This window comes from Manis pentadactyla, chromosome 2 (genome assembly GCF_030020395.1).
Source record: "Manis pentadactyla isolate mManPen7 chromosome 2, mManPen7.hap1, whole genome shotgun sequence".
In the NCBI taxonomy this organism is placed as follows: domain Eukaryota; kingdom Metazoa; phylum Chordata; class Mammalia; order Pholidota; family Manidae; genus Manis; species Manis pentadactyla.
In genome coordinates, this window is record NC_080020.1 from 220,284,088 (window position 1) to 220,309,313 (window position 25,226).

A 25,226-nucleotide genomic window follows, 5' to 3' on the forward strand; every position below is an offset into this window, starting at 1 on the left:
AGTTCCTTAGAGTTTGGGTGAGTGGTCATCAAACTGGATTATTTTACACTTAGAAATGCCCAAAGACTTCTCAAGGGGGCACAGATATAATAGTTTTCAAGGAATCAATGTCCATATCCTTACCCTTTATATATGCTCTTCCCTACCTTTGATCTGCCTGAGAACCAAGCCACCCACAAGCCTGAAGTACACGGTTAATTTTCTTTTTCTCCTTCACTTTCACTATTGCCGTGTTCACACTTTATAAATAAAGGCATGTCTCTGTTACCCCTCTATATTATTATGCTGTGCCCTGGAGTGTAAAGTCCTCTGGAACACCAAACATAATCAACAGTTCAAAATATTAACATCAGTGAAACTACCCTTTGTGTGTTTCCCTATATTGTTCATATTTCTCTGAAAGGCAAAGGATTAGAAATGGAGTATTTTGGTGCATGGTGACATTGTTAATCATCAGACATAATTTGAAATCAGACAATAGTAGAGTTGCCAGATTTAGCAAGTAAAAATACAGAAACCAACCTAAATTTGAATTCCAGAAAACACAAAATCTTTTCACATAAGAATGCCCCAAATAAAACACTGAAAAATTATTAGTTTCTGAAGTTCAAATTTAACTGGGCATCCTGTGTTTTATATAGCAACCCTAGCAAAATTAAGAACAACTTTCATTTTTCTCTTTGACATTTTTAAATAATACAATGCTTCCAAGGGAAGGTTCTATCAGACCAAACCCAAAAATGTAGGTAAGAAGTTTTAGAGCAGTGGTGCTTTATTTCATCCACGCTGCAAACTCAGGGCAAGAGTCTTTTCCTTATTTAGCATCTATCTTAGAATTAGAATTCAGAAATAAGATGATCATCAGAGGGATGTTTACTAACATGTTGGTTTGAAATGGAAAGTAACGTCAGATTTGTTCTGATAAAATAAATCAGATTTGGCTAAATGATTTAAAATGAAAATGCACTTTGGCAATTAGGCTCCATATGGAGACTTTTCAGAAATTAAATTCAAATCTTCAACTCCAGGGATTTGTATAAACCAACATATTATAAAATATAAATGTTATTAAAGATTTCATTGCTATTAGTATCTTCATTGTAAAAGTTCACTGATATGTACGTTTAAGATGAGTGCACTTTGTGTGTATATCTCAATAAAAGAAGAAACAAACTTTGAAAAGGAATGTTGAAATTAACAATATATTTCCTGAGTTAAGTCACATCTAAGTGAAAGAATAACATATTATTTGGTTGTTTTTGGTAAGGCCTTTTTGAAAAACTTCCCAGAAATTAAGAAAGAAGATGATTCTAAAGACTGCATAGGAAATCCTTTCTCAAGACAAGTAGTCTCTAATTTTAGCAAAAAAAAAAAAAGAAAAAAAGATTGAAAATTCTAGTCAAGTTCTCAATCAATCAGGAGAGATATGAGAGCTTTAAAGCTATAAGAGCAAAAAACTTCAAGAACCACTAAACTAAGTTGTATTTTCTCATAGCTACCTGGATTTTTTCTGTCATCCAGATATGTAAATACATATTTATTTTATGTGACTCTCTGATGTCTGTTTCTCCTACAACATCAAGTTTCATAGAAATAATACTGAGAGCATATTATTGTTCTTCAGTGAATTTTTAAATGAAAGATTGAATGAGCAAATGTATTACAGTGCAGGTGGTATTTGCAGTCCTGGGTTACTCAGAACACATGAGCAGAGCAGTGAATTAACAACTCCTTTTGGGGCCACAGCTGTGCATTTGTCTTTATAGCTCTTTCCCTTTTCCTCGTTTGTCCCTAACAGCACAGCGTTTTGCAGGAACAATTCTAAGCAAAAATACCCCTGATACACCAAACCAATCTAAGATCCAGAACAAAACTATTGTTAAGAGTGTTCTTCTCAGTGAAATGACCACCCTAGAAGACTGACTCATAATCTCTGTGTTTCATTGTCTTCACTGCCTTGTAGGAGAAACAGGTATCAAGTACATAAAATATAGTAGTTCCTGTTGCCCCTTCAAAGAAGTTGCATGTGATTTCTCCTCAGAACACACCCTTTAAGTATTAATTTTTCTTTTGTTATCATTCAGCTTAATAAATCATCCCTAAGTGCATCATGGACATCATACTACAGGCTTTACTTGTGGGTAAGAATGTTTTTCCTCTAGTTCCCATATCCTCCAGTATCCTAAAGTCAGGGCCATTTTTTCTAGAACTTTAGCCCGATCCTAAAGTCAGGTCTCTTTTTTCAGGTCCACTTGCTAGCACTTTAGCCCTAAGTGAATTAATATTGATGACTTAATTCAGTTTCTTTTCGATTTGACTGTTTTCTGTCTTATCTGTTTTTTTAGGTGCCACCAGGGGGCAGCACAAACTCAGTGATCTCCCTAGATGCCTCTGTATCTGCAGTCATTCTGTCACTAGGGGAAGATGATGTCTTTTCTACTTAAGATGCAATTAAACCTAACTTTTTTTTTTAAATAATACCCAGTGTTAATGAGGACCTGGGGGAGCAGACACAACCATATACTTGCAGTGTTCACTGGGGCAAAAGTGCTCATTGGGACAACTTGACAACTGTATATCTGAAGCTTTAAAATTGTTTATATCCTTTGCTCTGGCATTCCTCTTTCTCAAAAGCATTCTCCCACCCCCATTCATTTCTCCTAAGGAAAATACTGTGGCTGGGAGGAAAGATTTACCTACAGAGACATTTAGTACAGTATTGATAAAAATAACAAAGTAGAAAGTATAAACGTCCAACAATAAAGGATTCAGATTACATCATGGTTTATTATGTAGCTGTTAAAAATGATATTGTTGGAATGTTTTCCAAAAACGTGGCATATGTATCACAGGATGTGGTACCCGGGATAATTTTAGGTGGTACATGGAAAAGGTATCAGTTGTTTCCATTTCTCTTGCCTACTCCCAACCCTCGGAAACATTGTCCTGGCTCAGCATGGCCTCCTCTTGAACATCAAGGGTGCTAGGACTTCCCAAACTGGCCCACACTCTTCTTTTCTGCATCTTCCTGGAGAGCAATCTGCCCTGTTTCTTCTTCAAGGAACTGAAGAAGGAACTTCCCTGTTCCTCCCAGGCTTGGTCCTGCCATCACAGCCCCAGCAACCTTTCCTTTTCACACTCTCTTCCTCCTTCTGGCAGCTACACTCTCATTGCCTTCAAGTCCCTTTTCATAATATTCCCAGAAGCCCCCAACCATGCCCCTTCTCCAGAATTCCAGGAGTAAGACTGAATTAAGCCCTTAAGGATGAGGAGAAGTTGGCCAGGCAGAGACAGAGGATATGGAGATGTGTCAAGATAATATAGATCAAGGCAAATAAGAAAAAAAGGCATGAAATACTCAAGGAACTAAAATCCAGTCAGTGGCACCTAAGGGTAAACTGAGAAGCTTATTCAGAGATGCAGCCAAAGGGAGCAGCAACATGATTACAGAGGACAGAGCATGTTGAGTTAGTTTGAGCTTCATCCTAGAACTGATGGCAGGCCTTCTAAGGAGTAATGAAGTCAAATCACAGTTTTATGGAAAGATGGATTTGTGGAAAGAAGGATTTTTGCCATAACAGATATGAGACATGAAAGGGCTTGAGCAAGAGTGGAGGTAGGAAATAGAAGATGGGCCAGACCCATGATGATTTAGAACATCAAGTTAACAGGACTTTGTGACTATGGACATAGACCTATATTAATTTAGATAAGGACCAGAATCGTATCTATCTCACTGCTGGTATCTCTTGCACCTAGCACAGTGCATTGCACACAGGTACTCAATAAGTATTTCTTAATTAGGAATTAATGTGTGCGGTGAGCTAAGTTGGCATCACTGTATATGCAGCAAACTCACTTCTAAGATATCATCAATTTTTAAATATACCATTGATTTCATTTTCTGAGGAATCAGAAGGGTTAAAATGCAAAATAACTGCAGATCTTACCATTGAGAATTTTATTTCCCTTCCTTTCAAATGTGGGCTGGCCTTCACTTTAGCCAGCAGAATTCCTGATAGGAGAAAGATTAAAATGAGAAGGAAAAGAATCTCTTCCAATTAAGTAATTATCAATTAGCATAAATTTAAATAATTGGTGATAATTTGTGAGATAATATGTAATTGAGGATTCCTAAAAAAAAGTGGAATACTATTTAAACAAATTTAGTGATTATGTAGAATTAAAACTGTTGACAATGTCAACATAATTTAGAAGAGGAGGAGCATGGATAAGGATGAAGTTAAACCTTATTAAAAGAATTACCTTATTTGGTATGATGAGATATTTGGTATTGAATTGCTTTAGACAAAATTTAAAAACACAAGTATAAATAGGCTTATTGATTGATTTAAAATATAAAGGTACAAACCCTATATTTGAAAAATGAATACAATTCAGCTATGAGACTTACAAAATACCAAAACGCCACATATACAAAGATTGCATTTGAAGAGAGAAGATGTATATTATATGTATCAGTTATCTATTGCCACAATAATGCTGTGTAACATCCAACCAAATAAAAAAATGAGCAAGTCTGGATTCTGGAGTCTACAGGTCACCTCAATTCTTCTAGGCCGTCTCACATGGATGGGGTCCTCTGGTAGGTCATCTGTGGGTTGGCCTTGTTCTCTCACATATTTGGGGCTTTGGCTTTTGGCTCAGCTCTTCCCTCATTGTCTCCATCATACAGCAGGCTAGTACGGGCTTGTACACATGGCAATAGCAGGTTCTCAGAGAGACAGAGTAGGAGTGTACACTCCTTTTCAGGTCAAGGTTCAAAGCTCTTCAGTCACTCTGCAAAAATGTATGATACAGAAAGGCATAAAGATAAGAGATGTCTTTACAACTAATCTATCGCATCATGAAAATTCTAATTGAGGTTAATAGGAAAATAGGAAGAAAAATAGGAAACTAGGATGAGAAAAAAGATACAGAACATAAGAAATAATTAGCAGATGGCAGATATAAACCCAACTGTATCAATAAATACATTAAATACAAATGGTCTAAACATTCCAGTTGAAGACACAGGTTGTCAGATTGGATTAAAAAAACAAGAATCGGTTATATGTTACCTGAGAGAAACCCACTTAAAATATAAAGACACAAATAGGTTCAAAGTAAAGTGATAGAAAAACATGTACCATGCCTACACAATCCAAAGAAAGCTGGAGTGGCATAGTAACATCAAATGAACTAGATTGCAGAGCAAGGGATATTACTAGGAATAGAGAGTAATTGCATAATGATGTATGAGTCAGTTCATTAAGAGGACATAACAGTCTTCAGTGTGTATGCAAATACTGACAGAGTCGCAAAATACCTGAGGCAAAAACTGTTAGAAATGAAAAGAGAAATGGAAAAATTAATAATCTTAGTCAGAGATTTTAATAGTAATAGACCAAGTAAAAAGAAAACAAGTGGAAGTATAAAACACCTTCGTAATATTGCTAATCAACTTGACCTATTTGCCATTTAATGAAAATTCCACATAACAACAGCAGAATACACCATCTTTTCAAGTGCACAAAAAACATTTACCAAAATAAGGACCATGTTCTGGACCATAAAACAAGTCTCTGTAAATTTAGAAGAATTCAAGTCTTACAAAATGTTATGACCACAGTAGAATTAAATTAGAAATCAACAGATACCTACCTGGAGAAGCTCTAAGTATTTGGAAATGAAACACATTTCTAAATAACTGAGAGCTAAAGAAGACATCACAAGGGAAATTATCTTGAACCAAATGAAAATTTAAAAGCATATCAAAATTTATGAGATATATCTAAAGCACAGTGTTCTCAGGGAGATTTATATTATTAAATGCTCTCAAATTAATGTTATAAACTTTCACTTAAAGACACTAAAAGAAAGTAAATTGAATCCATAGGCATAAGGAAGGAAATAATAAAAATCAGAAATTTTTTAAGAAGAAAATAAGTAACAGAAAAATCAATGAAATCAAAACTTGGTTCATTGAAAAGACCAATAAAATTGACAAACTTTACTCAGACTGATGAAGTACAAAAGAAAGAAGACACAAATCAGAAATGATAAAGGGGACAACACTACAGATACTGCATATTTTTAAATAAGGGAATATTATGAGCACTTTATGCCATTTAGATGAAATTGACAAATTCCTTGAAAGACAAACTACCAAAGATCACTCAAGAGAAACTGATAACCTGACTAGCCTGAGACCATTTAAATAAGTTGAATTTGTAGATAAAAACTTCCCCAAAAAGAAAACTCTGGGTGCAGATGTCTTCACTGGTATATGATACCAAACATTTTTGTAACAAATAATACCAATCCTATGTAAAATCTTTCCAAAAATAGAACAGGAGGATATGCTTCACAGTTTGTTTTATGAGGCAAGCATTACCCTGTTTCCAAAACCAGATAAACCACTAGAAGAAAACTATAAGCCAATATCCTTCATTAACATGAATGCGAACATCCTTGACAAAATATTAGCATTTCAAGTCCAGAAATATATAAAGGGAAATACCATGTGGGATTTCTCATGGGAAGGCAAAGTTGGTTTCACATTTTTAAAGTCTATCCATGTACTTCACTAAATTAATAAATTAAAACAGGAAAACCACATAATCATCTTAATAAAGGCAGAAACTCTATTTGACAAAATTCATCTCCCATTCATTATAAAAACTCCAAACTAGGAATAGAGGGAAACTTTCTTAGTTCGATAAAAAGCATCTACAGAATCTGACAACTAATGTCATATTTGGTGAAAAAGACTGAATGTGTTCCTTATAGGATCAGAAAAAAAAGAGAGATGTTCAAGCTTCCCATTTTTATTAATCATTGTGGTGAAGGTTCTACCCAGTTTAAAAGAGCAAGAAAAAGAAATAAATTCATCCAGCCTGGAAAAGAAGCAAAATTGTCTTTAGTCACAGATAATATAATCCTGTATGTAGAAAATACTAAGGAATCCACAAATTAACTGTTAAAATTTACAAGCTAGTTTGGTAGGTATCAAGAATACAACATCAATATTAAAAAATTATTTACATATGTTGGCATTGAACAATTCAAATTTGAAATTTTAAGGACTACTTTAATAGCATCAGTAGTATGAACCAGAGATAAATTTAACAAATATATATGCAATACCTGTATACTGGGAATTACAAGATGTTTTTGAGAGAAATTCAAGACCTAAATAAATGACGAGATAGTCCATGGATCTTATTTTTTTTTAATCTCAATTCTCCTCAAATTGATCAATAGATTCAACACAATCCCAATCAAAGTAACAACAGGCTTTAAAAATAAAAAAGTTGAAAGATTTACCCAACCAGATTTCAAGAATTAAAACTATAACCCTACATAGACAAAACAATGATTGATGCAGACACAGAGATCCATGGAACAGAATATTCTTTTAACAAGGGAATTCCACTCAGCACTAAAACGAAACATATTACAGATACATGTAATAACATGGATGTATCTCAACAGCATTATTCTAACTGAAACTAGCAACACCCAAAATACTACATGCTGTTTGTATATACATTTATATGAAATTTTAGAAAAAGCTGAGCTTTTTTTAGATTAGTGGTTACCAGGGCTCATGGATAAAAGGGAGGAAATGACTACAGAAGGGCATGAGGGAACTTTTTGTGGCAGTAGAAATTGTCTTGATTATGTTTGTGGTTACTCTGCTATATACGTTTACCAAAATTATACATTTAAAATTAGTGAATTTTCTTGTATGTGAATTGCACCTCAACAAACTGACAATAAAGATGGAACCTTTTAGTCATTCAAATATAATAAAGAACAAGAATTAATGAAATAGAAAAAAAACAATAAATCCATATCTTTGATAAAAACTAATAAGGTGGACAGACCTCTTACAGGACTGACCAAGGAAAGAAAAGACATTAAAGATATTACAGGGCAAAGGGACCTGAAATGCAGATAAGATTGGATATTCAGCAGTGAAAATGAATGAACTGAGTCTATATATACCTAAAAATCTTGAAAATATAACTTCAAATTAAAATTTAGTTAACAAAAGGATATGTACAATATTATTCATTTGTGTAAATGTTAAAAAACACTATATACATACATTCATATATAGAAAAATCTTTATTTTAATTTTAAATTTCATTTTTCATTCTCATTTAATACATGAGAATTTTACTGCCAATTTATTGACTTCAAGATACTGGTTTCCTCTGGGAGGAGGGACATTGAAGGAAATGAGGGGGTGTGCAAAGGGGATTTTAGCTAGCTATATCTTTAATGTTGTTTAATTTGTGTCCCAGAGAAATGACAAAGAGACAGAATTGAGGGCAAAAAAAGAAAAATGTTATTATCTTTTAGGCATTATGGGGAGTACATGTAGGTGTTTGTTATATTATTTTCTGTAGTTTTTATGTTTTTGAAATGTTTTGTAATTTAAAATTACTTCGAGATTGAATAAAACCAGCCATACTACAAACTCCACACAGCAAAGTTCACTGTATAGCCATCATATTCCTGATTAAGCTCACAATTGACATAGTTACCAGATTTACAGAAGAGCCAATATATATTAGCTCTTTCAGAAAACTTCCTCAGAGGTACTGACAAACAGGATCACTGCAGTGGTTTCTCAGTTGCAATTCTTTACTGATTCCTTGGGAGGTGCCAGACTTAACACTAATGACCCACTGGATGATTGCAACATGTTACTAAATAAATAACTACTGTTAAATTCAGTGTTATGATTAAATTATTGCTAAGGGTGAGTGAGTGCCTTATGATATGGACATTGCAAATGAGAACAGAGAAATATCTGTGCTTAGAGAGGAGGATTTAGTATGATAAAAACCCAGCCATTAATCAACTGGATTATGTTCTCCCCCTACTTTAATACTGATCCCATTGAGTCATCATTGCCTATCTGTCTTGTATGCTTGGTTCACAGTAGGCACATTATAAATAACTGTTGACTGGTAATTAGTTTCTAGGAAATGAAATTCTGCAAATAGAGGGATTGCACCTCTTTATCCCCAGCTCCAGAAATCATGGACCTAGTATAAGTTAGCCATCATCAAACATTTATTGAATGAGGGATGGAAAAGCTAAAGATGCTGTACTTCCATAAAATTTCCCAGATCTCTCCAGCCAGAAAAATCTCTTCCTCTCCATTTTGTATCCTCTTAGAATATTGAATATCTTTTCTTACAGATACTTGTATTTATGTCTCATTTCCTATTTAAACTTTTAAGTTTCCTAAAAGCAGGGACTGTTCCCTTTTTGTAGTTTATTACAGAGTGATAGAATATGGAAAGGAAAATATGTCTTAAAGCTATAATCAACTCTTTTTACACTTCTCTAAGTTCAGCAGAATTATACTGAACTTAAAGTATACAACTTCAAACCATTTGAAATGAATTCCACTTCCATGTAGTTAAGTTAGCTGGTAGCAAAGGCATGGACGACAATGTCATGCATACCACCTACAGAGGAGCTAGAGCACCTGTTTGCTCAGCTATTTCCCATTAAACACCAGTAAACAAAGACAGCTACTGCCAAACATTTTCTAGGTCATTTGCTCTGTTTGTAAACAGAAAGAATACAATGATTAACAAGAGGTGATCATTTGCAAACTGGATTTATGCAGAATGAAAGAATTTTTTAAAAAGAGGAGGGAAATTAATGCAAGTCTTAAATGCTGAATGACCCCATTAATTGAGAGATAGGCAATTAGAGAAATTAAACAGAAGAGGTAATGGCCTTGGAGCCATTAATCTAACCTGGGAGTACTGCTCATGTTTACCAGGTGATTTTCTTCTGAATTAAGAGCTGAGAGTCTGCCTGTCTAATTTTACACAATAGTTCTTGAGTCGGCTACTCATAAGAATCACTTGGAAAGCTTTTGAACACAGATCCCTGGATTCTCTTCATACTTCCTGAATCAGAAACTTAGGGGTGGGACTCAGGCATAAGGACTTTTAAAAAGCTGATCAGATGATTTCTTTTCTATATAAAAAAGCTACCCAGGTTTGGACAGCATTGCTTTAGAACAAGGTTTCTCAATCCTGAAACTATTAGCATTTTTCATGGCTAATTGTGAAGGCTGCCCTGTGTATTATATGATGTCTAGCAGGATCTCTGGCCTCTACCCACCAGGTACCAGTAGCACCCACCCTGCCCCAAGTCATAGAAAAAAAAGTTCTCGAGACAGTGCCAGATTTCTGTGGCAGGTTAAATCATGGCCATTGGAGAACCACTGCTAAATGTACAGCACAGTAGCCACATGTGCAACATAGTAGCCTCAGACAGCTGAGGACCTGAATTTCAGATTTTATTTTAATTAATTTAATTGTAAAAATCACATGTAACTAATGGCTGTCATATTGGACAGCACAGCTTTTACAAGATTCAGATATGACTGAAATCTAAACAATTTATCCTTACGTGCTTCTGGGACATGCCATGCAGAAACAATATACAAGACTAGAAAATCTACTTGCCTTCCTGCCTGAATCAGAAAACATTTGGGGATGTTATAACTAATGTTCACTCAAAGTTTTGCTGTCTAAGTGTTACCCTGAAAAGGTATTTTTGTTATCATCTGGAATCCTCTGAATATCCAATAATATCTAGAGGTTGTCAGAATGAAAACAGTCTGGCTGGATTCAGTCCCTTTCAGTCCAATTCTGATCTCCTTTTATTCTCAGTCCTTAACGTTTTCTTAGGGAAAATTCCCATTGTTGTCTAGTTTTTCTCAATATTAACAGGTTAGCGTTACCATGTGATCCAGAAATTCCATCCCTAGATATATACCTGGAGATGAAAACATACGTCCATACAAACACTTGAATATGAATGTTCATAGTTGCATCGTTTTTCCCAGTTTTGAAATATGGTTGGAAAACAGCATTAAATAAGTAATTACATATATTGTGAAATGCTTACCACAAATAGTTAACATCATCACTTCATATAGGTACCAAAAAATAGGGAATGAAAAAAATTTTTCTAGCTCATGATGAGAACTCTTACAATTTACTCTCTTCACAATTTTCATATATTATAGCAATGTTAAGTACAGTCAACATGCTATACAGTGCATCCCTACTACTTAATCTTATAACTGGGAGTTCGTACCTTTAACCACCTTCATCGAATGCCCCTTCCTCCACACCCTACTTCTGGTAACAATCAAATATGGTTTTTTCTATGAGACTTCTTTTTTAGATTCTACATATAAGTGAGATCATATAGTATTTCTCTTTCTCTGACTTATTTCACTTAGAATAATGCCCTCAAGTTCCAGCCATCTTATAGCAAATGGTAGGATTTCCTCCTTTTTATGACTGAATAATATTCCATTGCATATATATATATATATATACACACCACACCATCTTTATCTACTCAACTGTTGATGGACACTTAGATTACAACTGTATCTTGGCTATTATAAATAATGCTGCATAGCCACATTATTCAAATAGTCAAAAAGTGGAAATAATAGTCAAATAATAGTCAAGAAGTAGAAATAATCCAAATGTCAGACAACTGGTGAATGAATAAACAAAATCTAGTATATCCATAAATGGAATATTATTTGGCACTAACAAGAAATGAAGTGCTGGTACAAAAAATAGGATGAACCTTACAGACATTATGCTGAATGAGAGAACACAAAAGACCACTTATCATATAATTCCATTTATATGGAATGTGTGTAATAAGCAAATCTATAGAGATAGAAAATAGGTTGGTGATTGCCTAGGGCTGGGGGGAAATCAGGATATTGGGTGGCAATGGCTAATGGGTACAGGGTTTCTTTTTGGTATAATGAAAATGTTCTAAAATAGATTGTGGTGATGGCTATACAATCCTGTGATTATACTAAAAATTATTGAATTATATACTTTAATTGGGTGAATTGTATGGTATGAGAATTATATCTCAATATAACTGTTAAGAACTCTGTCAGTGTCCTGTGCTCATAGATGGAAAGAATTAATATTGTCAAAATGGCCATCCTGCCCAAAGCAATTTACAGATTCACGGCAATCCCTATCAAAATACCAACAGCATTCTTCAGTGAACTAGAACAAATATTTCTAAAATTCATATGGAACCACAATAGACTCTGAATAGCCAAAGCAATCCTGAGAAAGAAGAGCAAAGTTAGAGGGATTATGCTCCCTGACTTCAAGATCTACTACAAAGCCACAGTAATCAAAACAATGTGGTACGGGCACAAGAACAGACCCATAGATCAGTGGAACAGAGTAGAGAGCCCAGACATAACATCCATGTATATATGGTCAATTAATACATGATACAGGAACCATGAACATATAATGGGGAAAAGACAGCTTCTCCAACAACTGGTGTTGGAAAAACTGGACAACTATATGTAAGAGAATGAAACTGGATTATTGTTTAACTCCATACACAAAAGTAAACTTGAAATGAATCAAAGACCTGAATGTAAGTCATGAAACCATAAAGCTCTTAGAAGAAAACATAGGAAAAAATCTCTTGAATATAAGCATGAGCAACTTTTTCCTGAACACATCTCCTCGGGCAGAGTAAACAAAATAAAAAATGAACAAGTGGGACTACATCAAACTGAAAAGCTTCTGTACAGCAAAGAACACCATTAGCAGAACAAAAAGGCACCCTACAGTATGGGAGAAAAGGTGCTCCACATGACTAATCATCAGGGAAATGCAAATTAAATCCACAATGAGATTTGGATACGTTAGGATGGCTACTATCCAAAAGATAAGAAATAACAAATGCTGGCAAGGATGCAGAGAAATGGGAATCCTCCTACACTGTTGGTGGGAATGTAAATTTATGCAGCCATTGTGGAAAGTAATATGGAGGTTCCTCAAAAAAGAACTAAAAATAGAAATACCATTCAACCCAGTAATTCCCCTCCTAGGAATTTCCCCCAAAAAAACGAAGTCCCTGATTCCAAAAGACATATGCACCCTTATGTTTATCACTGTACTTTTTGCAATAGCCAAGATATGGAAGCAACCTAAGTGTCCATCAGTAGATGAATGCATAAAGAGGATGTGGTATATATACACAATGAAATACTATTCATCCATAAAAAGAAAAGAAATCCTCCCAGTTGCAACAACATGGATAGATCTAGAGGGTATTATGCTCAGTGAAATAAGCCAGGCAGAGAAAGACAAATACCAAATGATCTCACTTACTTGTGAAGTAGTAAAACAAAGCTAAACAGAAAGAACAAAATAGCCATAGACACCTCATAGACACCAAGAAGGGACTAGTGGTTACCAGGGGGAGGGGATAGGATTGGGGTGGAGGGGTGAGGGAAGAGGATAAAGGACCACAGTAACTCATAATCATGATATAAGTTGGTCACAGGGATGTAGTACAGCCCGGAGAATACAGTTAATGACCCTGTAACATCTTACTACATTGATAGATAGTGACCACACTAAAAGAGGTGAGGATTTAATAATATGGGTAACTTGAACCACTGTGTTGTATAATTAAAACCAACATAAGATTGTATATCAATGATACTTCAATATAAAAAAAAGCTCAGTGCAATTTACCACATTAGCAGATCTAACAAAAAACCTGCATGATCATATCAATTGGTGGATAATATTTATTTTTGAAATGGAAGTAACTTTGGATAATGTTATTATCTTAAAATGGTCTGTCCACTGGCTACCACTATTGTCATTTCTAAGACAGCTGAAGTGACCCTACATTATGTGCAAACTCAGGCTGAATCCTGCGAATGGCCCTTACTCAACAACAAATAATTTCCCCCTAGAGACCCACTGTAGAACAGTGAACGCATCCAGAGGATACTCTAGGCACACCCCCAGCCCACAATTAAAAGGGTCCATCCTTGTAACTCCTGAGCTTCTTTGACCTCTTAATCCAGAGGAATAATGGATGCATGCACATCGCCAATGAGATAAGATAAAAGGGAAAGAAGTTTCCAATATCCAGCCTAATTTTGACATGAGTGAGGCTAGTCAGACCCTGCCCTGGACGTAAAGTACAAAACTGTGAAAGATAAACAGCTTCATCAGGCAATTAGAAGGTGGCATTCACTTTTAGGTCTTTAGCTCTCCAAGCAGCCCATTCTCTAGTTTTCAGCTCCCCTGGCTCAGACAACTTTACAAGAAATGAAAAATACATCTAGGTTTTTAGTTATAAAACTTAATACCAAAAATAACTGCCAGGCTTACATCACTCAGGAGAGCTCCTGGAAGTATGCAGAAAACAAGTAAGGGAAAATAGCAAATATCAAGTGAGGCAAAATCTTGCATTATGTAAACCAGATGAAATAGTGTCACATAAAGTTAAACAGTTAGTCTAGGTGGTGAGATAGAGATCTGTTAAGAATTATATAAAGAAAAGTACAGGTTCAGATAGAATGACAGCAAAGAGCAGGCTTTTTAAAGGAAAACATGTATGGAGGAATAACCATAGGTTAAAAAGCGGTGACACTGACCTGCGTCTGAGCAATGACATATTTCCGACCATTCTCCCTTTCATTGAGGATGCAGATGAATAAATACATACAGATTTTATGAGAAAAGCTAAATCCTTTGGTTCTGGGATGAGTCTGATGTATTTGGAAAGCTAATGTCATCTTCAAGACAAGACATCCCAACTGTACTCTCAATTTCTTATAACTAGCTATCGTGGCAGCCTTCTCTGGCCCTCACTGGCTGGCTGGACAAGGTGTCCCTCTTCTGTGTTCTGACAGCACCCTAGATATACTCTTAGTATAGCACTTAAATTATTTTAAGATTGTCATTTTTTATCTGCTTTCCCCACTAAACAATGAACTTCTCAAGAACCAAGACAATGTTTGTGTGGTTTTCAAGTTTCAGTGGCTTCTTATCAGAGGTTTTAAGGCAGGCACAGTTTCTCTGCAGGGTAGTGTTTCATTTTCAGATGTTCCATAGACCACTTGGCTCCTTCCCAGATAAGGTCATTCAAATGTTCACACCATACCTGCGGAATCTGCCACAAGACTTTGTGGTAAATCAGATTGTCATACGATACTCGGTTCCACTAGTATTCGGGCTGGGCTCTGGAATAGACACCTTATACCAAAACACTCACTAGAGTGGGTTTAGTGTCGCTTGGCTTCAAGTCAGATGTTTTTCAGAATAGCACTGTCACATGGAGCGCTCTCCCAGTCCAGCCCCAGGTGAGCTTTATCTGTGATTTCAGCCATGTTCATGTGAGATGCTAAAGAAAGAAATTGCTCGGTGACACCCATGGGTCTGATAGAATTCAAGCACCTTCCCTGTTGCCTATCTTCATGGGAAGGGTGTGTGGCAGGCAGGGTAATATAGCCATTGAAGATTCTGATTTATGCCCAGATCATGTTCCAAGATCCCAGATAAAGAATCAGAAACTGAATTATGTTCCTTGTATGTTCTAGATCATCAGACCTAATCCCAGATCTTCTCCTTTTTGTTCATTTACTTTGTTTTTTACTCATTTTCTTTCTCTGAGTAAAACTTTTCAATTGCAACATTCTAATCGATTGCCTGGATAAGAAGTGTGTTTTCACCAATGCTCCGTGTTAGGATCTTTCCATTTCTACCACTTAAGTCACAACAGATAGTCTCTTTTTTTCTGGACTACCTGGGCAGTCTTTTCTCTGCAGACACTATATCAGTTTGAAAAAAAGAAAGCAATGAAGTCCATGGGTGACCCCACAGAGCGTCATCCTGCTTGAGCCAGTCATGGTCTCCAGAGCTCTAAGAAGACCTTTTTGGATCTACTCCTGGCTCTGCTGCCGAGGCTTCTGGGATTAGAGACCAGCAGACAGAAATGCACTGTTCTTTATTTCAGGGAACACACATAGGTGGACTTTGGAGTGAAGAAATCGTATTTGTTGAAACCTTTGCCCAGAGTTATAAATGTATTAGCTGCGTGGCAGGGATGTCTCTGACTCTGGAACAAAGAACAAAGAGCATTATAATTAGTCACACTGAGGAAAACAGCGAAGGAGAAGCCATGAGAGTGTTAATAATGTACCTCTGCCCCTTTACCCCACTGTGGGACCCCCCTCCCTGCCTTCCCTTCAACTCCTCAGGTAGAGATTTCTTGGAGCATTCCAGCTCCAAGTCTGGGGGTTTTAAACAATATAACTACTATCAAAATCATTCCCCTGAGCCCTACAGATCTATTTTTAATGATAATGAGTTAGATCTTCCATGGAGTCATAAAACCTCAGTGTAGGAAACAACCTAGAAGTCACAGGGTTTCACTTCAGTGTCGAGATGAGGGAGTGACTGAGATCCTAGGTCAAAAGCTCTTCAGAAATCCAAAAATCCCCATGACCGGGCTGGATTCTTACAACATTTATCTGATTCATAAATATAATAAATTTCATTGTAGAAAAAATTTTAATTATATGAAAGTATAAAAAAGAAAAACATTTTCATAATCCCACCACAACACATTTTGTTCACCATGCTTTTTTGTAATTAAAGATAAAATTAATATGTTAAATCTCACAGATTAAAATAGAAAAATATAGATTTTTACTTCCAATGTTTAAATCCTGAATTTTGCGATTTATTACATAAAAAAGCAAAACATGCTTGGACAGGGACCTCCTTCAAGACAGACACTACATTAGGGGGAAAAATTGTGAAATCAATCCAGCACCCCGGGAGAGTACGCAGCATGACCCTCTCCATGAAGATCCAGGTGGTGTCAAGGGAACCCTGCACTCCTAAGTGGCCAAATCCTGCTATCGTCACTTGCAGGGCACAGCCTATAATCAGTGGAGGAATTCCAGAGGTGTGTCATATTACCCCTGAGTTCTTTCTACAGACACTAAAATGCAGCGATTAAATTTGAGAGAAAGCAATGTAGAGTGAAAACCAAGTGGTTGAGGTTTGTGCATTTGTGTGAAACTTGTACTGAGTAGGGCTGCCAATAGAGATAAAGAGGCAGATGATCTGCTGCCCTGCAGAGATAAAGAGGCAGATCTTTAGAGGGAAATTTCTAACATTATGTGAAGTTATCCAGGCTTAGAAGGGAGTTCTGGTGAGAATGAGGATCAACTAAGTGCCAAGCCAGGTTCTGCTGGCCTTAACTCCATGTATTTGCTGAGACCATACCTGGTTTCGAGTGCTCTTAAGTTGTTCTGCAAACTCTGCAGACCCTGTGGGACATTTGAAGGCAGGTCTACTTACAAAGACGGTTCCCTGGATCTAGGATTAATAGATGCACCATTGCCCATTTCATCTTCTTTCCACTGCATTCTTCAACTTCCATTCTCTGATATGTGAAAGAGAAATAATGGGCACCTCTCCTGGCTTCAGTTTCATAATCTGCTCAGTAACAGCGTTGGTTGGTCAGGATCATGACCCAGCTCTGCACTCCCTGCTCTCTGACTCTAAGACTGACTGTCCTGCATCAGGCAGAAGCAGTGTGATCACTACTCCAGGTCAACAGTGCTGCTATTTACTAAAGCAATGCCTCAGTGATTACTCCTCTAAACCCAGTTCTTCACCTGTCATTCACAGCATAGGAGGTGAAGGCCCCAACAAGGAGACTTCAAAGAATAGGAAAGAAAAAAAGAAAGAAAGAGGATGTAGGTGAGACAGTACTTTTATTTTTATGGGTTTTTTTTTTAATAATTTGCTTCTTATTTTATCTTTGTTAGTTTCAGATGCATAGTACTTTTTACCTTATTACCACTTTTGTTTGCATACCACATTACCTCAATTTTTCAGCAACCATTTTGTTAAATGATTTCTAGAATAGTTTTTCTTTAATTTCTACATTATCCTAAAAAGGTCTTTAAATTGCTTGGGATGCATGCTACTTCTCAAAACGGTTTATTACTTAGCTTCGAACAACTATGAGGTGAGAAGTTCTGATTATTCCTCTTGAATAATGAGGAAACTAAAACACATGGATATTAAACATATGTAAGGAGCTGAATTAGTCTTGCTTACAGGGTCATTAAGATGTACAGTTCCGCAGGGGAAGGCAAGGACTGCCCAGTGAGTGAAATCATGTGGACTTTTAAATACCCTACAGACTGCTGCTCTGAGGCAGATAGCTGACTGATGGCAACATCTGGATAAATACCCAGAGAATTTTATATCACTACTAGCTAGCTTTCTTTCAGGCTTGCTATCTTAAACCAGCAACCTTGTCTCTTCTTTTTGCTACAGCACTGACAACTCAGAAAGGTTAGACATTGTAACTGTCCCTTTAATCTCAGGCCAAAATGGCAACCCCTTCAAATCTCCCTAGGGAGCAGAGTGAAATCAAATGAATGGTGTTACAGAAAAGTCAGCTGCCCAATGGGTGGCTCAGGACCCCAGGTGAGGTACGTCACCTCTGACCTCTCCCTTGATGCTCTGGTGAATGAAGTCTGAGGGTATGAAATGGAACTGAGTGAAGGGACCTGAATCTTCCAGAAAATCAAGGATGAAAGGGTCAAGAAAACAAGATCCATCCCCAAATATGAAAGAACAGCTTTTTTCAGTAATACAGATACACTGGTAGAATCCTTGTTATAGAATCAGAGAACTCAAAGACACTATGTGAAATTAAGTTTATCCCCTGCTTTCAAACAATTAACAAGGATTCATGGAATTACTTCCTGTGCCTTCAGGCATGTGCTGAGTTGGAATTCAACCCACAGTATTTTTCAGGACTTGAATTATCCCAAAGTATCCTTTGGTAATCTTTGCCAATGTCTACCAACATCAGCCACCCAGTTAATATCTAACCTAAACCCTTCCTGCTACTTATTTAAGCCATTCATTTTCATAGGAGGTATGGGAGAATAGCAGGTATCCTCTTCTGGAATCTCTTCACACTGTGAGCTTTTCTTTTGCTATGATTCAGAGTGAACAGAGCAAATAGGGAGACTCTCAAAGAACATAGATTATTTGATTCTCTGAATAACGAAAAGAATCAGGAATAAAGTTATGTATTTGACTTTTCCATATATTTGCTCTGTGATCTTGGGAAAGTGATGTTAACACCTCAAAGCTTCAATTTCTTCTTTCGTAATATAAATATACTTAAAACATTATTATAAAGGTTAAAAAGGGCAAGGTATACACAAAAATATTGCCAACTATGAAGTTCAATACAGATGTTATATAGAGTAATAATTACTCATTCATCATGAGGAGTAAGTCAGAAAAATGAGGGTAAAATAAGCTTTGAGAGAATATAGAGAAATTAGAGTGTGCATTGCTGGTAGGAATATAAAATGGCGCAGCACTGTGGACAATATCACAGTGGTCCCTCAAAAACCAATAAACACAGAATTATCCTAAGATTCAGCAAGTCCACTGCTGGGTATATAACAAAAAGAACTGAGAGCAGGGATTCAAACAGACATTTGTACACCAATGCACACAGCAGCACTATTCACAACAGTCAAAAGTAGAAACTCAGATGTTTGTCCACGGAAGAACCAACAAGGAAAATTCAATATATACATACCATGGAATATTAGTCAGCCTTAAAAAAGGAATGAAGTTCTGACACCACTCCAGCGCAGATGAGCTTTGAATATATTATATTAAATGAAATAAGCCAGACACAAAAGGACAAAGACTGTATGATTGGTTCTCCTTAAAAAAGAGTAGTCAAACTCACAAAAATAGAAAGGAGAATTGTGGTTGCCAGGAGCGGGAAAGGGGAGTGAGGAGTTACTGTTTAGTGAGAACAGAGTTTCAGCTTGGGGTGCTGTAAAAGTTCTGGAGACGGATGGTGGTAATAATCACACAGTAATGTCATTGTACTTAATGCCACTGAACTGTATATGTAAAAATGGTTAAAATAGCAAATTTTATGTTATGTTTATTTTACCACAATGAAAAAAGGACTACATGGCCCTACTTGGCAGAAGCTTTTGGGGATACAAACAAGGCAAAAGATATGGAAGTTACCATTTTGCTGAAGAGACTGGACAATTCATAAAACAATCCACAGGCTGCTCTGAGAGGTGGGAGGAGGTGGTAGTGAGCATGCTGGGTTGGAATGACTGGAGAGTGCTGGCTTAGACATGCAGACCTGGGCTGGGCATAGATCTCAAATGGACACAACCAAAATTTTAATTATTTTTAGGCCTAGAAAGAATTTTCCCAGAAACTGCTCCTGCTGTTCCCACCTCAGAAAGCAGTCATTTTCCTCTCATTCCTACTTGAACGTAGGGGTCAAGTTTTTTTTTCAGTATTTTATATTGTGTACAGCCTCCATGCTAAGAGACCGCCTGGAGAGCTAGAGACTGGCGATCTTAAATACCCATGTGAAACTGGAGACTGGGAGGAATGGCAGAGAGAAAACCAAAAGACTGGGTGTTGATTGACAAATTATCTGGGGTAAACTAAAATTAGCAGCAGTAAATCATTACTGTCATCAGATACCTACAGTTTAATTCCAATACAGAGGTACTACATCGGTACTCTAAGTACACGATTTTTGGTGTGCCAAAAAAGATAAAGCTCTGGTTTGGTAATGGCAGAAAGATGTTATGGTGGTTGGTTGCATATAGTGCTGTGGTTTCTGGCTGAGTGATATCATGGAAATAGCATGGACTTCAGTGACAGACTGACATGAATTCAAATCCCAGTTCTGTCACTGCCTAGTGAATTTGAACAATTATTTCACTTCTCATAGCTTCTCTGGATCTAGGATAATAATGTCTAGACTCATCTAGGTATAATACCTCATCACTGAGTTTGGTATAATGACAGTTTATGTAATGTCCATTAAACATAAAGGGCACTCTATTAATGAGAAGAAAATCAGCATTAAGTTTTCAATGGAGGTAGCCGTGATTGCTTCTAGATAACAATAAAAATACCTAACTATACAGCATGAACATTGTCCCCAGAACTGTTCTAAAAACTTTATATTTTGAACTCTCAACCCTTGGCAAAACCCTATGAGGTAGGCACTGTGGTTTTCCCCACTTTACACTTGACGAAACTAGAGGACAGAGAGGTTAAGATACTTGCCAAATGTTGCAGAGCTGATAAATATTGGCACCAGAGTGCATGTTCTAAACCAAGATAATACAGACGAGAGATGATAACTTGATAGCCTCCTAAGAAATGAATTCACAACAAAAAGACGTAATTTTCATTTTAATAATGAAATGATTAAAGAAGACAAAAGAAAATGTATCTTTAAATCCCTCCAGCAAATCATATAAAGGTTTTTTATGGTCATATTAAGTTTCTATACAGCAACCAATTCCCAAGGTAAAGATGATAAAGAAACATAAATTGCCATGTCATATTAATAAGATTCTGCACTTCTACATAAAGCTGTTAAAATATTAAAGACAGGACTGTACTAATTTTTATTGCTTGAAACTTTCATATTTTGATAATTTTAGAATAAAAACTTTTAATTTTAATATAGCTATTGTTCAAAATGTATGTTTTTATAATTAGTACTGAAAAAGAAATAGATTACCTATGAAGAGATTTGTATTGGTTAAAACTGTACCTCAAAAATACCAAACATATCATAGAGGAATGTGGGGGTGCCTTGGCTTCTGCACCTGATATGAATGACAGAAAGAAAAGTATGGCCCAGAACACTCCAAAATCCATGGGGAAATGGGAAATAATCTGCTTGTCAGTTATTGGTATAAGGCACATGATATAATTAATAATAATATAAAAGTCATTTATGTAGAATTTTATGAATTAACAGATGACTAAGAAAATAATACAGTTAGAATATTATAAATCAGTGCTGTAGAATATCAGAAACTTCATAGCCCAAAATACCTTTCTAATTAAATAAGCAAAAAGGAAATAAATGAATAGCACTCAAGATATTAGAAAAAGAACACAAAATAAAACCAAGGAAAGTAGAAGAAAGGAGTAAAGAGAAAAGCAAAAATAAATCAGAAAATGTTAAAATTGTTAAATCAAAACTCAGTATAATACATGCAATTTATTCTTGACCCTTCATAGATGTCAAAATTTTTTATATAAAATTTAACATCCATTCCTGACTAAAAGACCAACAGAGTCTCTTGGTAAGTTAGGAATAGAAGGAAACTTTCCTAACTCAGTATAGCCTATCTGCCAGAAATCTAAATATCCTGTCTTCTTTTGGGTAATTACCAAAGAAGGTGATTTCTCACTTAAGTTTTCATCCAAGGCAAACGTTTCTGGTCAGCAGGCAGCTCTCCTCCACTCAGCTTTACAAGCACTCATGATCCTTCCATCTTGAGTTCCCATCTCTTAGAACCTCATCATCTATGTGCAGCCTTTAAAAAGGAGAATGGAGGAGTACCCCTGAGAGCTTCCACAGGACTGGACAGGAATGTTGTTCGCACTGCACTGGAGAGAACTTAGACCCATGGCTATGCCTAATAGTGAGGAAGGCAGGAAGATGGACTCTAGGTGTGTCCAAAGGGAGAACTGGAACACTTTGGTAGACAGTGCTCTCTGCCACACTCAGCTTTTCTGGCTACATATCTTCACATACCCTTCTACACCTTCATCTTCTCTGCAAGAGAGAGGACCCCAGATCCCATACAATTACTGCATTCATCTCAAAGCTTAAGAGTACTGAGGGCTGTACAGTCCAACCCATCCAATACTGATGTGGTTCTTCATGGTTTGATGACCTGTGCACTAAAAAATGTTAACTGCTTCTGCACACCCACCCGCCACAAAACAAGTTGACAGAGCAGGGAAGGACGACAGCAAGGTGAACTTCAACTTGGAGACGGAAAATGGGACGCACACCAAATCTCACACCAAACACCAAACTAAAATTCTGATGAGTCCATACGTAAGCACAAAATATATAATCACAAAAGACTGAACCATGAAATATTATAAGGCCCAAACATAAAAAAATAGGATTTTAGTGTGTATTACGGAGGCCTCCTCAGCACGACACAACATCTAGAAATCTTAAAGTAAAAAATAGAGAAGATTTGTCCTCATAAAAATAAAGAATTTCTATATCTTAGAAGATACCTTAAAGAAAATTAAAAGGTATATTTAACAAATATTTACAACATGGATAGCAATTATGTGATATTTCTGATATCGGTAAGAGAAAGGCAGACAACTATCAAAAACAAAAAAGGGGAAAGCTTTTGCCTTCCAGATGGAAAACTAATTGCACAGAGTGGTATTTCCTCCTTCCCAAGCCCCTCTTTCCATCTACTCTAAGCCTTACATTTCTTTTTTGAGTGTGGGAATACATACCTTGTTCTGTAAATTCAAAGAGAAATTTTTGGCTATTCAAAATTATGAAAAATTCCTGAGAGTCAAGAAATACACAGGGTAAGTCTGAAGAGGGTAATTGCAGCCTGGAATTTGTGCTGGAGCCTTTGGGAAGCACTACCACGGAAGACAGAGGCATTGTCAAGGGTATCGCATGCCTATAGGTGATAGACGCCAGGAGCAGAGAGGAGGGATTCAGGGCAAAGGACAGGAAAGTGAGGTGGGGCATCCACACTGGTCATGCCAGGTACAGCCCACTCTTCTCCTCCCTACCAAGCTATGTCTTCGGGCAGGAGCCAAGCCGAAGGAGAGCAGAGCTTGACAGTGCCCGTATGGCATGACTAAGCCCAGAACAGTGGCTTCTAAAATAGCCCACCCAGCATACATCCCACCTTTTCTCCATTCTCACGGAAAAGAATGGGGAGCACAAACCTCAGCAGCTATTTCCACATCTCCCTGAAGGTCAGCTGTGCAGCTAGAAATATAAAGGTTTCAGCAGAGGAGCTGACCACAAAGATGAGCCACAGTCAAAAATTATCAACATCTGGCATGAAGCCACCATGAAAAATAGATAACAACCCAACAATTATGTAAAAGTTAGTAGAGTGATAAGAAAAGGACTTTAAAATAAGTTTAATTAGTGTCATCAGATATAAGATGACAATACTGAATGAGGAAGTCTGTTATAAAACAAACCAAACATAAACCTTGGAAATAAAAAAAATTTATTGAAATTAAAAATTCAATAGGTAGAACTAGAGGAATGGGCCCAATGAAAAAGGAAATTAGATGTCTGAAAGCCTAGGAATGAAGCACAAGGTGCAAAAAGATGAAAATTTAAGGGACTTGGAAGACAGTTCTGTTAAGTCGTAGCATCTATCTAATAGGCAACAATGAGACTAGAGGAGAGGTAAGATCTGAAGAAATACTACGATGCAATGTCTTATGGTTGGAGAGACATATAAATCCTCAGATTGGAAATGGCCCACCAAATATGCAGCAGGATTAAAATAAACCATCACCCTACAAATACAAATGGCAATGTACAAAGGTAATCTAAGTTCAGAACATCAGGTTTATAGTCAATGTGCTAATGGCTACAAAGGTAAACTGCTGAAGCTTCCAGAGAGGGTGAGGAAAAGACCATTCAAATTAATTCTAATCGGATTTGGCTTTAGATGTTTCATCATCAATACTGGGTGAGAAAAAATAACAATGAACAATATCTTTAGTTTGCTGAAGGAAAAGACATTCAGATATAATTTCTGTATTCAGCCATAAAATCACTAAAGTGAAAGGATGAAATAAGATGTTTCTTCAAATATCCAGGAATTCAGAATTTTCATAACCCAAAGCTCCTCTCTGAAGGCTGAAAAAACTACTAGAGAATATACAAAGAAAATGAATCTAAGACTTAACCATGAGCTGCAGTAGCTAGCAAAAAAGTAATACAACTATTTTTTCTATGAAAAATAAAATAATTCCTTAAAAACAATCAGGTGCAAAAATTTCAGATCATGTCAACATGGAATGGGGGAGATGGAGGAGGCATGTGGGATACACAGAAATTTTATACAGCCAGATGTGGAAGATGGAAGAGAATTTAAGAAAATAAAAGCATGCTAAGAGCTTCAAAGAGAATCATGCATAGTGATTAACTTCATATACTGTTAGAAAAATATAAATTTAACCACTTATGATAAAAATTTAAGTGTGACTACTTGTGTAAAATCAGATTGTGCATGGTTTTCAAACCAGTAAACAAAAAGAGAAACAAAATTCCACTAATCCATGAAAAGGCTTAGTGGAAATAAGAGCATATGAAAAAGGATGGTAAAATGAAAACGCAAAATAACATTGAAGGAATAGGTCTATATATATAAAAAATAACAATAAATATAAATTGGATGTTTGCTTCATAAAAAGTAAAACAGGTTGAATTTCTTA

The 25,226-nt window shown here is 36.3% G+C and overlaps 1 long non-coding RNA gene across 1 annotated transcript; it reads right to left on the bottom strand.

Annotated features, from left to right (window-relative positions):
• Positions 1–4,443: 4,443 nt before the first annotated feature.
• On the bottom strand, positions 4,444–17,606 carry LOC118910565 (uncharacterized). The gene is made up of 3 exons (XR_005024038.2): positions 17,160–17,606; positions 14,519–15,981; positions 4,444–4,800 (listed from the first exon to the last, which is right to left on the bottom strand). It is a non-coding gene; the product is annotated as an uncharacterized LOC118910565 (long non-coding RNA).
• Between the last annotated feature and the right edge of the window lie 7,620 nt (positions 17,607–25,226).